Source organism: Anser cygnoides, chromosome 1 (genome assembly GCF_040182565.1).
Source record: "Anser cygnoides isolate HZ-2024a breed goose chromosome 1, Taihu_goose_T2T_genome, whole genome shotgun sequence".
NCBI lineage: Eukaryota > Metazoa > Chordata > Aves > Anseriformes > Anatidae > Anser > Anser cygnoides.
Window position 1 is genome coordinate 70388696 of NC_089873.1, and position 12981 is coordinate 70401676.

Sequence of the window (12981 nt, forward strand, 5' to 3'; positions counted from 1 at the left end):
CTGGACTAATACATATATATTAAAGAAAAAAAAAAAAGATTAAGAATTTTTTCCTCCCAAAACGATGGTAGCATGTTATGTGCACAACAGAGGTAAAGTCACGATTTGAAAGAAGAATAGTGCCATCTGGTGATACCTAGGAAAGTCTTTTCCACACATAAAACCGCACGATCGTAATGGGATGTATTAAAAGTTCTGCTCAGTTGCACCACTGTTGTTATGTTGTACCCTTTCTGAAGCCCTGACTCCCTTTAAGCAGTTACCTAGCATCAGGTATCCAGGTGGTGTGGTATGTTTATTTATGGAAGTATCTGTGCTTTAGCATTGATTGCATATTTAAACCAGCTGTTCCACAAATTTCTCACTGTCATGCCCTCTGTGAAGCTCGTATCCCCTTCTCCCGTTGTGCTTTTCATGTCAGCAGCTGGATGTCCTCATACTTGTGCCACATAGCCCCCTCTCCCCTTTTCCTGTGCTGTTGACGCCCCCCGCCCCCCGAGACACCAGCAGACGGTCTGGGAGCCAGCGACCATCGGAAAGAGTAGTGACACTGCAGACTTCCTCGCTCCATCCCACTGGGAACTCCCGGTAGGCATTGCTCGGTTTACAAACGAGGCAGTGGCCCCATTCCAGCTGACTACCTGTGCTCTGATCTCGTCGTTATATTCTCATCAGTAACAAAGGGCTGGTGTCTGGACCGTCACTGATGAGGCTGCAGCTGCTGGAGGGGAAGCAGAGGCCAGACAGCTTTTCTGGAGCTGTGTGGAGTTTTGCGCTGCTGTCAGCTCAGTGCATGGAGGAAACATTGTGCTGTGTTAAAGGTGGATTCATAAATAGTTTATACAGACCTAAATGAACGTCATTTTACAAGCAAAAATAGTTACTGTGTGTGGTTAGAAGTATGTCAGTGGAAGGGTTTTATGTAAAATAATTTGTTCTGTGCACTTGGCAAAACATCTTTTAATTGCTACTCATTTAGGCTGATCACATAAGCAAGCCCTTAAAGGACAGAAGAAAACCCTAAATCATACGTAGAGTCAGAATGAGATTTTTATCTTTTTCGCCTGGTTACTAAGTACACCTAAATCCACACAAATCAGGCTTTGGAGTTAAATATGAAGTCCTGTTTGCAACTTGTCTGTTTGTTCTTAACTGGCACGGGCTCATCTGGTTTTCTTTATACACGAAGGATTAGCTAGCCTTTAGAGACAGCTTTTGATTTACATTTTTTTTTCTCTGCTTATAAAAAGGCAAACTAAATGTTAATTCCTTTCTTTCCAATTAATTCCCATCCCCCAAGTTAAACTGAGCTATTAACATCTTTAAGTGTGAGGTATATTACTTTGGGTCTGTATAGAATTAGATCATTAGGCAGTTAGTTATGGCTTAAAGGCATATTTGTATCATGTCAGAGAAATCCCTTCCTGATTGAAAGCATCTTTCCTAAAAATCAGAACAAAGTGGAACCTCATCGTGTTGCCTTCTTATGCCACCTTGATTTTATTGACGGGAAATCCAACATATATCTTTGATCTATCAGTGAAGATTAAAAGGGCAAGTGGATAAATTTTGAGCATGTTTAATTTGGTGAAGTTGTTTCATTTGGCTCTAATATCAGATAGAATGTTTCTGCTCTCTACAGCCATTTTTGCTTGCAATAAAAGATGAGATGGATACAAATAAATTCATATTCAGATTAAGGGCAGGCTTCATGTTACTGGCAAAATGCCAGTGTTGCACAGTGTGAGCATTACTGTTGTATGTTTCCTGCTCTGTATTAGCATTTTGTTAGCAATTACAGGAATTTGCATTTTGCTAGGAATTTGTTCTTTTAAAAGAACAAATAATTAACTAAAGTAAATTTTTTTTTTTTCTGGAGAACTTATGTTATTGCCCAAAATTCCACCAAATGCATTAGGAGCAGCAGAGGAGTGTATGCAGAGAGAATTGGTCAGTAGATTTATTTTTTATTTTTTAACTTCAATAGAATAAAAGAGGTGTCTGGGACCACCGGTAACACTCAGATTGAAGCAGTCAGGGAGATAATACAGACGTAGGAAGACTAAATGCACATACTTCATCAGCTTTGTTAGAGTACTGTATGGCAAACAATTTTGCTCATTGTCTGTTTCAGTAGGTTAACAAATATGTTTACATAAAGCTTGGCAGTGAGAGATGTACATGGCTATTCAACAAGGCCAATGGTAGGAAGTGTTTCCTTGTGATCAAAGTGGTCTTACATATTTGTTATTCTGAATCAGCTCTTAAAGTTAAGCTGACTGTGGAGGGAGAATTCTAACTTAAATATCTTACACTAGGTCAATACTCTTAGCAAACCTGAATACTGAAGTCATCTTCAGGGTCTAGTCCATTATGGGTCAGCCCCACTTAAATCAACAAAGAACCTGTGAATGCAAGCGACACACTAAGGCTCTGCAGAAGTCTGATGTGGCAAAAAGTGCAAATGTGGGTACCAGGCTGTTTTGCAGATAAGAAGTCATAACCTTTTCAGAGGAAATAAAAAAGAAAAAAGAAAAAAAAGAGAGTAAGTTTGTTTCAACATTTTCAAAGTGAAGATTTAAATTTTGCAAAGTTGAAATGAATTCTCATTCCTATATTTTAATAAAAAATGTTTTAAATTTGCTGAAACAAAGATAAAATAGGCTCTTTACGTTTTCAGAAATTCCCAAACCAATACCTTTCTGTCATGGTACATAATATTGACAATAAAGTTGTCAATAAAGTGAGAACACTTGAGCTGCCTAGCTTGAAACCCAGTTTCTAGTTTCTCAGGACACTGTTGTTCTTTGTGGAAGACAGTTCTTTGGCAAATTTGTGTGATTGAAAGTGAAGTGTTATCAGCAAATAGCTCAGTAATAAGTCCACTGATTAGTAAGATTCCTGTTGAGTTAAACTACCAAAACTTGTTACTGATGTACCTTTTCAAAGAGTTGATTTTCAATGATAAAGGAGAGATTTACATGTTGATACTGCTTTCCTACACATCCTTTTAAAAATTCAGAGCAGCCTTTTAACCCATCTGCCAGGAAACATGAACTTCTGTGTGGTTTTAAGGCACTAATGCCAGCTGATTTGAAAGTAGCCCTCCTTATGTCCTCCTCTTTGATTTCAACTTATCAATATGTCTTCCTCTTCCTCCTGATCCCTGGTCTTTCTTTTATGTATTCTCTATACTTCTCCATAGTTCCTTAGGTTTCCACACTTGTTACTTTTCTTGCAGTCAGATACGCTGCGTTGATGCAAGATCTCTACACTGATGCGCCTAGTGGTAGCTGGTGGCTAGGTTGTGTATAGGACCTCTCTTCTGCCATTGGCGGGCTTCACCCCTCGGGATTTGGTACCTGTGTGGTATGCTGTGTGCCAGCTGCCTGGGCAGTGTAGTACACTCTCTGTGCTGCTGCCACCCTCAGCAGAATTTGCATGCTCTGAAATGCTTGGTTCTGCATGTACTTGCATGTGCACGCCCCCTGGCAGAGGTACTTGTCTGAAAAGTAATAGATGTCAGTGCCGCAGGTGACTTACCCATCAGACGGTGCTCTTTATTTTGAGTTGACTCTATGGTAATGTAGGACTTGATAGTTATCTTCTAGCTTCACCGTAGCAGCACATGGTTCTTCAGCGTCAGCAGAGGTAGGAGTGTTTTGAGCCTCACCTGTACCAGAGTGTGAGTACTAGCAGGATGCTTGCCTGAGTATGGGCAGTGTGCTCAGAAAGAAGCAATGACTTAAGCAGACTCCACTCACCTGTTCTCTTTTAAATGTGATTTCGGTATTTCTCTTGTGACACTTCAGAAAAAGTCTTACTGCTGGGGTTTCAGTGGGTCACCTTGTCCCACCAAATTCAGCCTACCTAATCTGTTCAGTAATCATAAGGGCTTCTTTTGCACTCACTAATGTATCATCATTCATTTCTTACTGGGGTATATTCAGACGAATCACTGAAATTCAACTTTTCAAAGGGATTTAACATCTTAAGTAATATGTGTACATTTAACATTTTAAAATTTAGCATTTTAAATAACATATGGGTCACATGGAACACATGGGTCACAATTGTTTTTTTGTTTTGTTTTGTTTTCTTAACACCTACATCCAAACAGAAAGCATATGTCAGTGTAGAAATAGAAATCATTGTCTAGATGGATTGCCAGTGTAAAAGCCAATGCTTCATGATCTGCTTTTTGGTCTTTATGGCTTTGGTTGTCTTTTGTAAATGAGAAGCCAGTGCTGCTAAATTTAGACATGAATTTGAATCCAAGCTTTCCAAGCATAGAAGTGCTTTGACCCTCATCAAAAAGCACAGATCCTGAGCCAGGTGCTCAGAGTTTGGTATGGTGAGATGTTCGTGAATCAGAAGCACAGATGGATGAATCTCTAATTTGAATTGAGAAGCAATCAACATATCATAATTAGGGTTATTATCTGCATTTTCTTTCTTTCTTTTTTTTTTTCTAAAGTGCAAGTCAAGAGCTGTTCACAACCTACAAGCCACCAGCTGAAAGGAGGTCTTTACTTAGACTAAAACTGTGCAGATACCCAGTACTAATCAGTCACCAGATTCAGAAAAGGAGTTAAAGATTGATGAGATTTCTTAGAAAGTCACAGAGCCTTTAGCATCTGGTTCATAGATTGTAGGCCAGAACAGTAGCTCTGGACTGAAAATGGCCATTTTATGCAGCCACTGACCTCTTGCTGTGATCAGCTGTACAACTTATATCTCAGCATGGAAATGTTTTTTCTCATTTGTGACAATAAAGGCAAAGTAAGCCTATAGTATAAAATAACCTAATGTGTCTTTAAGTAAGTCCTTGCAGGTCAAGAATGAAGTAGGTTGGAAACAGTCCTCAGGGCTTGCTGGTCTGTCAGTTTGTATCTGTGCTAAGCAAAGAAAATCATTTTAACATCACAGAAGACATGTAGAGGATAGTGTTTTGTTTTTCTTGTACATGAATTACTGTTTCTCTCTTCTCTGATCTTCATTGAAGTATCTTCCCATATGTAACCTAGGAGAGGTAGGTGATTTTCACATATAGTGAGTGCATGCTTAGTGTGCCATTTGCACGTCCTGGTTTTAGATGTTGAAGTAGCTTGTTCTTGAGAGAAATCACAACTCTTCAGTGTTGATGATGAAGGATTTGGGGGCTGTAAGTCCCTAAGGTTAAAGCTGCTTTTCTTGTATGAGTCATGATGTAAGAATCCAAAGCCGAGTCTTAAAGAAAAATGTTTAATTCTTTCCACAGAGGAGTTCATTAGTGACAAAGTCATGAGGAGGAGGAGGAGGCTAGATAGTTATTAACTGGTATTAGTGTGAGCACTCTAAATCAGGAGAGATAAAATAATGCAAACCACGAGGACTGATGGAGAAGAAAATAGTGTTAAAATTTGACCGATTTGATTGAGTAAGGCAATCACTTGATTTTCATAACCTCAGATTTTATCCTTTTCAAAAAGTTCAGAGTATCTATGCCTGCCTTTGGTTTAAGTGAAAGCACTCTCTGAAAACTCAGCCACTAAATATCGTTAATGTTCTGTATGCCTGGAGTGTTTCATGAGATCTTCCTGCTCTTTTTCCTACGGCACATGCAAAATATGGCACAAGATACACAGTTGGCTAATTTCCAAATCCATGTCATAATTTCAGTAAGAACAAACTGAACTTTAAAGACACTTTATCTGCAACTTCAGTGATGAAGATTTTCTAGATTCTAATTTTTGTCTTATTCTGGTTTGCAAGACTCATTGAATTGTTCTTTAAACCTCAGAGTTCATTTTTTTCCCCAGTTTCTCGATTTCTTCCCCAATTTATGCCAGCTCACTTCTAGTGTTTAAGAACATATTTGATGCTCTCCATAGCAATTCTCTGACAGCCCCCCCCCCCCAAAAAAAAAATCTTTTATCTTAATATATTTTCATTATGACTTTAGTGGTATTTAATAATACTGTTCTGCTTAATGTTGTTAAACAGTCCGTGATAAAGGACTGAGGTGGACATGAACTTTTAGTTTTAGTTTTAGTTTTCGTATGTATTTCTGCAACTTGCTGATAATTGTGATGTCACTTCCCAAGCTGCATCCTGAAAGAGGTTGAGATATTTTGAAAGGGATGAAATACGGGAATATACAGTTCCTTTGGCTTTGTTCTAGTGTAACTGAGACTGTCAAGTTGAAAATGTGGGAGGATTAGTTAGTACGCAGGAGGCAGAATGGTGATTATTGCTTTCAATGGATTTTTTTTAACTCATGCTGTGTATTTGGCTGCTGTGTTTCAGTTCACCGTAGAATCAAAATAGCTTCCTGTGCTAAGCAGGCAGTTGGGTTATTGGAACTGTAGACTCACATGGGTAAGATCACCAGGTATTAATAGATGGCATATCCTCCGCAACGTGTGCACCCTGTGTCCTGCTCCTGCTGGGCCCCAGCTGGTATTACTGCATCTCAAGTTGAGACTGAAGACAGTTGTCACTGTTTTCTTCGCATGAATGCAAACTATCAGCTTCAAGCTACCAATTTGTGACCATCTGATGTACAAATTGAAGAACAATAATGTAAGACAATTGAGGACAGTCTCTGTAGTACAGAATTGTATTCCTCAGTCTGTGTTATTCAAAGCAGATTTGAGCCCCATTTAGAATATAATTTTTTCCATCTGCTGTGTTTTAAAGAAAAGTAATAATTTTTAAAGTTCTGAGTTTAGCTGGAGTTGTGTCTACTTCTTAAATAATAAGCCACGACTGTTTATGGCTGAATCTGTGATCTGCTCTACATTGTCAAATAGTTCTTCAGACTGGGATAGTCATGATAGTTTAAGGTTTTTAGGCAGTCAAATCACATGGAAAGTCCCTGGGAATTGGGTGACTGAGTTCCTGAGGCTCTGCTGAGAACATCAAGCATAAGCGTAAGAGTTTCCACAAGGTTTCCAAGCTGCAAACGGTGGCTCTTCGCCAGGAAGTTTGCCCTGTGCTCTCGCCTCCATCCAGGAGCTGCTCTCCCTGGCTCCTTCTTGCGGAATGCCTTATGCAGACAGTCACCAGAACTCCTCCACGAGTCTTTTTTTTTTGAACTGGGACTTCCCCTGGACCTTGAGGCCAAGCCCAAGTGCATCTGGTTCCAGTACACCCTGCACCGTTCTGGTGTCCTGCAGAGCAGTGGTGCTACCAACACCACAAGCTCTGGGTGACAGCCCCCTGCCCCCTTCCCCTGTGATTTCTGGGGGGTGATACTTATGTCCCATTGGGGCAGAAGGGAACATGGAAAACCAGGTACTACTTTACACTGGTGCTGGTGGAGTTGGTAAATTTGAGGTGCCTTCTGTCAGATATAGACAGTGGGGAATTCTTTCATTGCTTTGGGTTACATCCAGTACGTGAATTCACTCAGATGCAGGCTTCCTAGTTTTGGGTCTCAAATCTTACCAAAACTAATGACCCCATTCCTTGAGATGATTTGTGCATGTGCATCTTTCTTTGTCTTTATTTGTTTGCCAACAACTGCAAAAAGATTTTCTTTTGTTGCATTTTAAAAATCCAATAAAGCTTGTTTAGGTGACCTGGGAGCAAGATATGAATTTCCCTTGAAAATTACAGATGGCACCAAAACTGCTTGGGACTAAAATGTATTCTAAGATATTTATTTTTTATTTTTTTTTTCTTTTTAAGTACCCCTGAGTATTCATAATGTCAGGTTGCCTATTACCTATGATATGCAAAAGACTCTCCTGCATATTGTTGCTTTAAAGCAGATGTTGCTGCTAAAGCTCTGATACAGACTTCCCTCTGAGCAGGTGTGGCCCATCAAGGGAGATGCTCACCCAAGCCTAGGCACTGGAAAGAGGAGCAATCACTGCAGTGTGATAACAATTATAACAGCACTGCAGTGATAACAATTACCATGACCTTGTCCCTTAGCAAGAGGGGAGAATAATTGAGGTGTAAGTCTGAGCTGGAGACTGACAGTGAAATTTTGGATTAAATGTGTTATTCCTTTGCCCCCTGGGATGTTGTGCACAGCACATGAGGCATATGAGTAGCGTGTGGAGGTGTGCACACATAGGGCCAGCGGCATCCTCAGGCAGTTTAGTGGCTGGTTTCTAGCCAACCACAGAGATCATGCGAGACCAACTTTTTTTTTTTTTTCCTCCCCCAGGGAAGGCAAAAGGCCTTAACGCACACTCAGTGCCTGCTGCAGATTAAATGGTATCAGTTTACTAAGATTTCTTAGCATGAATAAAACACTCCAGCAGTATTCTTGTAAATGTCTGAACAATTTTTTTCAAATGTTGAAATAATTCACCCCAGCCAAATACCTGGCACAGGCCAGTTGAGTCTGAGCTCTTTGGCTGACAAAGTTATCACAAACTGAAAGGTCCTGTAATGGAAGAAGTTAAGTCAGCTTTAGCCATGAGCTCTGTGAATGTTGCCACCTAAAATAGGGGTGCAGGACATCGAGATGGTGCCTGCAGCCACCAATGAAGTTTGCTGTAAACATTGAGATGCATTCCACAGATCTTGTAAGAGAAGCAAAGTGTTTCTTCCTCAAACCCTGCCTCTTTCTGAAAGACTCCATATTCATGATTTGCAAAGTCATGACTATGCCGAATAGATTAAATGTTAGAGCCATTTAAAAATTGTGTTGTTTTCATACTGGTTTTCTGAACAAAGTAGGATTACGTGATAGTGCCGTCCGATGGTTTAAAGCAAATTTGACAGATGGGAAGAAGCACCAAAAATTATTATCTTCCTAGAAATCTTGTTACAACCTATGATGGGGTATCAGAGGAAGATCCACATTAGTGGCCTTTTTTGGTAGTAACTGACTGGAAGCTTAACACAGAGAGGGATTATGGGGAGAGAAGTATAAACCTGCTCCTCACTGTGCCCATAGCTCCCAGCACGTCTGCCTCCTCCTGACCGTGCACCTACACGGCTGTTGTCAAGAAATGGGGTCATCGCACTGCAGCGAGTGCCGAGGGGGGCACAGAATACAGCTCTAAAGTGAGCCACATTTTATTGGATCTTCTGTCTGCAGAACTACTAGTAAAAATTTCTGCTGGCTGTGCTTTGGTCCTAGGAACCCCTATGGCACGGTGCAGGTGAATGCTCTGTCTGCAGGTGTACCATGTGTGTTGGTCTCAGCATTTCCTCCTAGGCAGACCAGAGCTCAGCTTAACTGTTACCAGGAAGGGCTCAGTTGTTATGGTGATGCCAGCCCAAATGCCGTGTACCCAGGGACAGAACCGTAATCCCTATGGCTCACACAAGATTGTTTTATGGTTACGTGCTTCTGGGTGCTTTAAAGCATCAACAGCAAAATCAGCGGTCACACTGGTGATTAGGGATGATTTTCTCTGATCAGTTTGCTGGGACAAAAGGAAGGTGCTGTATTCTGTCCTACCAAAGAATATGCCTGTTTGACAGAGCTTGTGACACGTTCACCTCCAGACAGAAGTGGAAATGCTATGCTTCACGAAAAAAGATCCTCAGAAATCTCCTAATTGTTCACAGACAAAGAGAAAAACACAAATCTCATGTTAGGACAAGATAAGAATAAAATAAAAATAAGAAGTCTGAGTAAGACGACAGTTCTGCAGCTTTAAATGCAGAAAAGCGGAATGTCAAAGAATTGTACACATGCTTTTCTTTTCTCCTTAGTCATCCAGTGAAAGGTGGAGTAGTTAAGTTTGTGGCGCCTTTAAAATGATTCATTATTTCCATAGAAGCCAATTCATGTTTACCCTTCAAATCGCTCCGTGGACATTAAAATAATGGAGAATTATATTTGCTTTTAATTTTGTTTCCAGACAGCTTGGCCTGAGGGCTCATGATGTGACTTGGAAACTATATCAAATTGTGATTTATTGTTGCTCATAATTGTGTGAAGATTGAAGATATGCTGGATGCTGCTCTTTTCCTTTTTCCTCTCCCGTCTCCCCCATTCTTTCACTTACAGAGTGTTCTCGAGTGTAATGTGGTGAAAGACCAGCATCTCTGCCTTTAATGCTTTTCCCTCTACAAGCCACAGCAAATGAATATTTTACTTTTTAACATGAAGTTATGTGAAATGATTTGTGGTTTGTATTTGATAACTGTTTTATTCTTTCCTTTCTGATATTATTATGTTATTATTATGCTTAAATTTTGACTGTTTTGTGTAGTGTAGTCATGTTAGCCATCCTTTATTGTGGGGTGGAGAGAGAGTAGTATTTTTTTAGTTAAGCTAGGTGAGTCCAGTTTCATGTAAAACATATGCAGAACACTAATTGAGGAAAGGTGGGGGACAGAATTTTATTTGCAGTAGAGCATCCATTACGTATGAGAACATCAAATTTGCTTCACAGGTGGGTCAACTGATCAATTTATAAACCAAATTTATATATCAGGTCTTATGAGTAAAGGATTCTGTTATTTTTATTTCCTTTTTTTTTTCTGCACAATTTTATCTGCTTTTTCCCCTAGTGAGTAAAAAACTATTCTCAGATTTTTCTTTTGCATAATATAATTTAGTAGAAGAAAACAAATGGGATTTTGTAAAATGTAATATAAAAGCATACAGAAGGTTATGCAAATTTTGAAAGTTTTTGTTCCAGCCATGTTATGGAATCCAAAATGAATTATTCAAGTCTGAAAATGCCAAGTGATCATTAAAATTTACCAGAACATTGTTTTCATATTACATTTAAGAGTGTTCCTAAAAGATAAAAGTTCCCTGCTCTGACAAAAATTGTCAGTGTGACAGTAGGACATGCTGCCTGTGATTTAGTATTGTAAGTTGGCGGCAATACAGGCACTTCATGGTATGTGAAAGTTCCCAGTAAGCCCCCACCCATGCAAACATGGATGATTGCAGCTGGTGCTAGGAAGTGTGTGGGTCTGTCCCTGTTCTGTAATGCTTTTTACCGTCATATTGCCACTTTTTTTTTTTTTTTTTAATCCATATGACTTTTTTAGGAGAGAACCCCTTTCTTTTATTTCTGTACCTAAAATGAAGCCTGAATATAGACAAAAAGTGGGAATCCACTGGGATTCCCAGGTGGTACCACAGCCTCAAATACCCACCTGAATGCCAGTTAAAAATAGAAAGAAGGAAAAAACAAAATAAAATAAAATAAAGCAAAATAAAATAAAATAATAATTAAAAATAAAAATAAAAACAATACCAACTGTTTTACAGCATTGTAAGGAACTTATATTACTCATTAACTTAGTTATCAAAGAGCATGTTTAGTTGATGTGGTCTTACTTTCGTTTCTTGTCTGTTCAATTTCTTGTTCTCATACCCTAGAACTCTTTGGTTTTAGTCACCACATGACATCGCTTAAATCAGAGTGAGAATGAAGTCACAAAGTGAGCAGTAAGCCAGCCTTCTCCAAAATTCTTGTGAGGAAACTGAATTCACAATTATTAGCATAGATTGATAAATGAATACTCACCAGTGTGAAATTAAAATTCACTTTAGCATGGCTGTTTGCTTTTGATTGGTTGGTTTGGTTTGTTCTTTTTTTTAATCAAGTTAGAGGGTTGTTTGTTTTTGTTGATTGCAAACATTATTCATGCCTGTATTCCCAAGTATCTGGCCTTTGTGTTTAGATGAGTAAAATGGTTTGGAAAGAATCCAGATCAGTTCATGAAGAGGCTATGCACATTAATAGAAAACCACATATCAAATCTGAGCATGGATTTTGTATGCACTTGTACCCTCAATAAAGACTGTACATATATCTGTACATCGGTGTATATGCATATATACTATGATGTCAATCTAAAATTGTCAGCAATTTACTGTTTTATATTAGAGAATCAAAAAATACAGTTTTTAAAAATGTTTCGTGCATTCAATTTGTAATAGTTTTAAGGAAATAGTCATTTAAGTATCTGTATTTTTATCTAGTCAGAGTAGTCTGATAGTATTCAAAGTTCATTCTGAAACTGATGAAATATTCAAACTGCCAGGAAAACAAACAAACAAACAAACAACAACAACAAATATTTTCCTATATAGAGGTTCAAATCAATTAAATTTTAGTATACAAACTATAAATTTAGCATGTGTTGTTAATGTGTTAATGTACTGAAAATGGTGAAAGAGAGAAGCCCTTCCTGCTTTTTTCTTAAAACTGAATTTAAGCATGATCTTTTCTCCTTTTAAATATGCTGTAAGGATTGAGTGTGGTAGTATTACAAGTAGTTCAAACAAGACTGTACTACAATATATGATATTTATATTATAATAATTGCATATAATACAATATTTAACTTATTTCCCCTGGCAGGGACATGGGCAACAGCAGTGTTGCTGTTTGTAAGGTGCCTAACCTGATCTGAGTGCTGGCTGTCCTTGGCAGTGAGGTGCTGGCACAGCCCAGGGGCAGGATGAGACCCAGCATGTGGCGTCCTTGTTTGGGGGCCCTGTGGCCCCTACACTAGCTCCTCATGTAACACAGCAGAGCCCGGTGTTGGAGCTGGGCAAGCCTGATGGGTCGCAGATTCAAGGCCTCCCCATGTGTCAGAGGCCGTGTGACAGAAATACACCAATGAGAAGAGCAAGGCTCTCCCTTGCCCCACTTGGTGCTTATCAACGAGAACAATGTTGGCTGCTTTGCCAAATATTAGTACTGCAGCACAAAATCTGGGCCTCTGCATATGACCCGCTGAGTCAGACGTGTTTACTTCATTGAAGTATTAATCTCTGTCTCTGATCAGCAGTCAACAACTCCAGGCTCCAGGCTTAATAGAATTTCAAACTGTAGATTATGCAGTTTTGCTGAAAGTATGAGGCTTCTATCGCACTTCGAATGATGTATTCTCCCTCTCTCCCCTTTGGTCTGTTTTACATGGTGGAGGCTAAGATAGACAATTAATTCCTCCTATTCCAAGCCTTGACTTTTAATTTAAGAATTTTCTTTAGCATCTGCCAGAATCTTCAGCATGGACTCCTGAGAGATTAAGCAATGAAGAGAGCCATTAAAT

General features: G+C 39.2%; 1 protein-coding gene across 6 annotated transcripts in view; it reads left to right on the plus strand.

Moving 5' to 3' along the window:
- Positions 1–12981, plus strand: part of PDE3A (phosphodiesterase 3A) — a 264104-nt gene that overhangs the window by 196724 nt on the left and 54399 nt on the right. Inside the window, exon 1 of one of the 6 annotated variants that reach the window (XM_066999495.1) lies at positions 27–588. The exons of the other annotated variants lie outside the window; for them this stretch is intronic. The gene's annotated coding sequence lies outside the window, so the exon portion shown is untranslated. Of the gene's footprint in view, positions 1–26; positions 589–12981 lie in introns of those variants that run through there. 6 annotated transcript variants of the gene reach the window in all.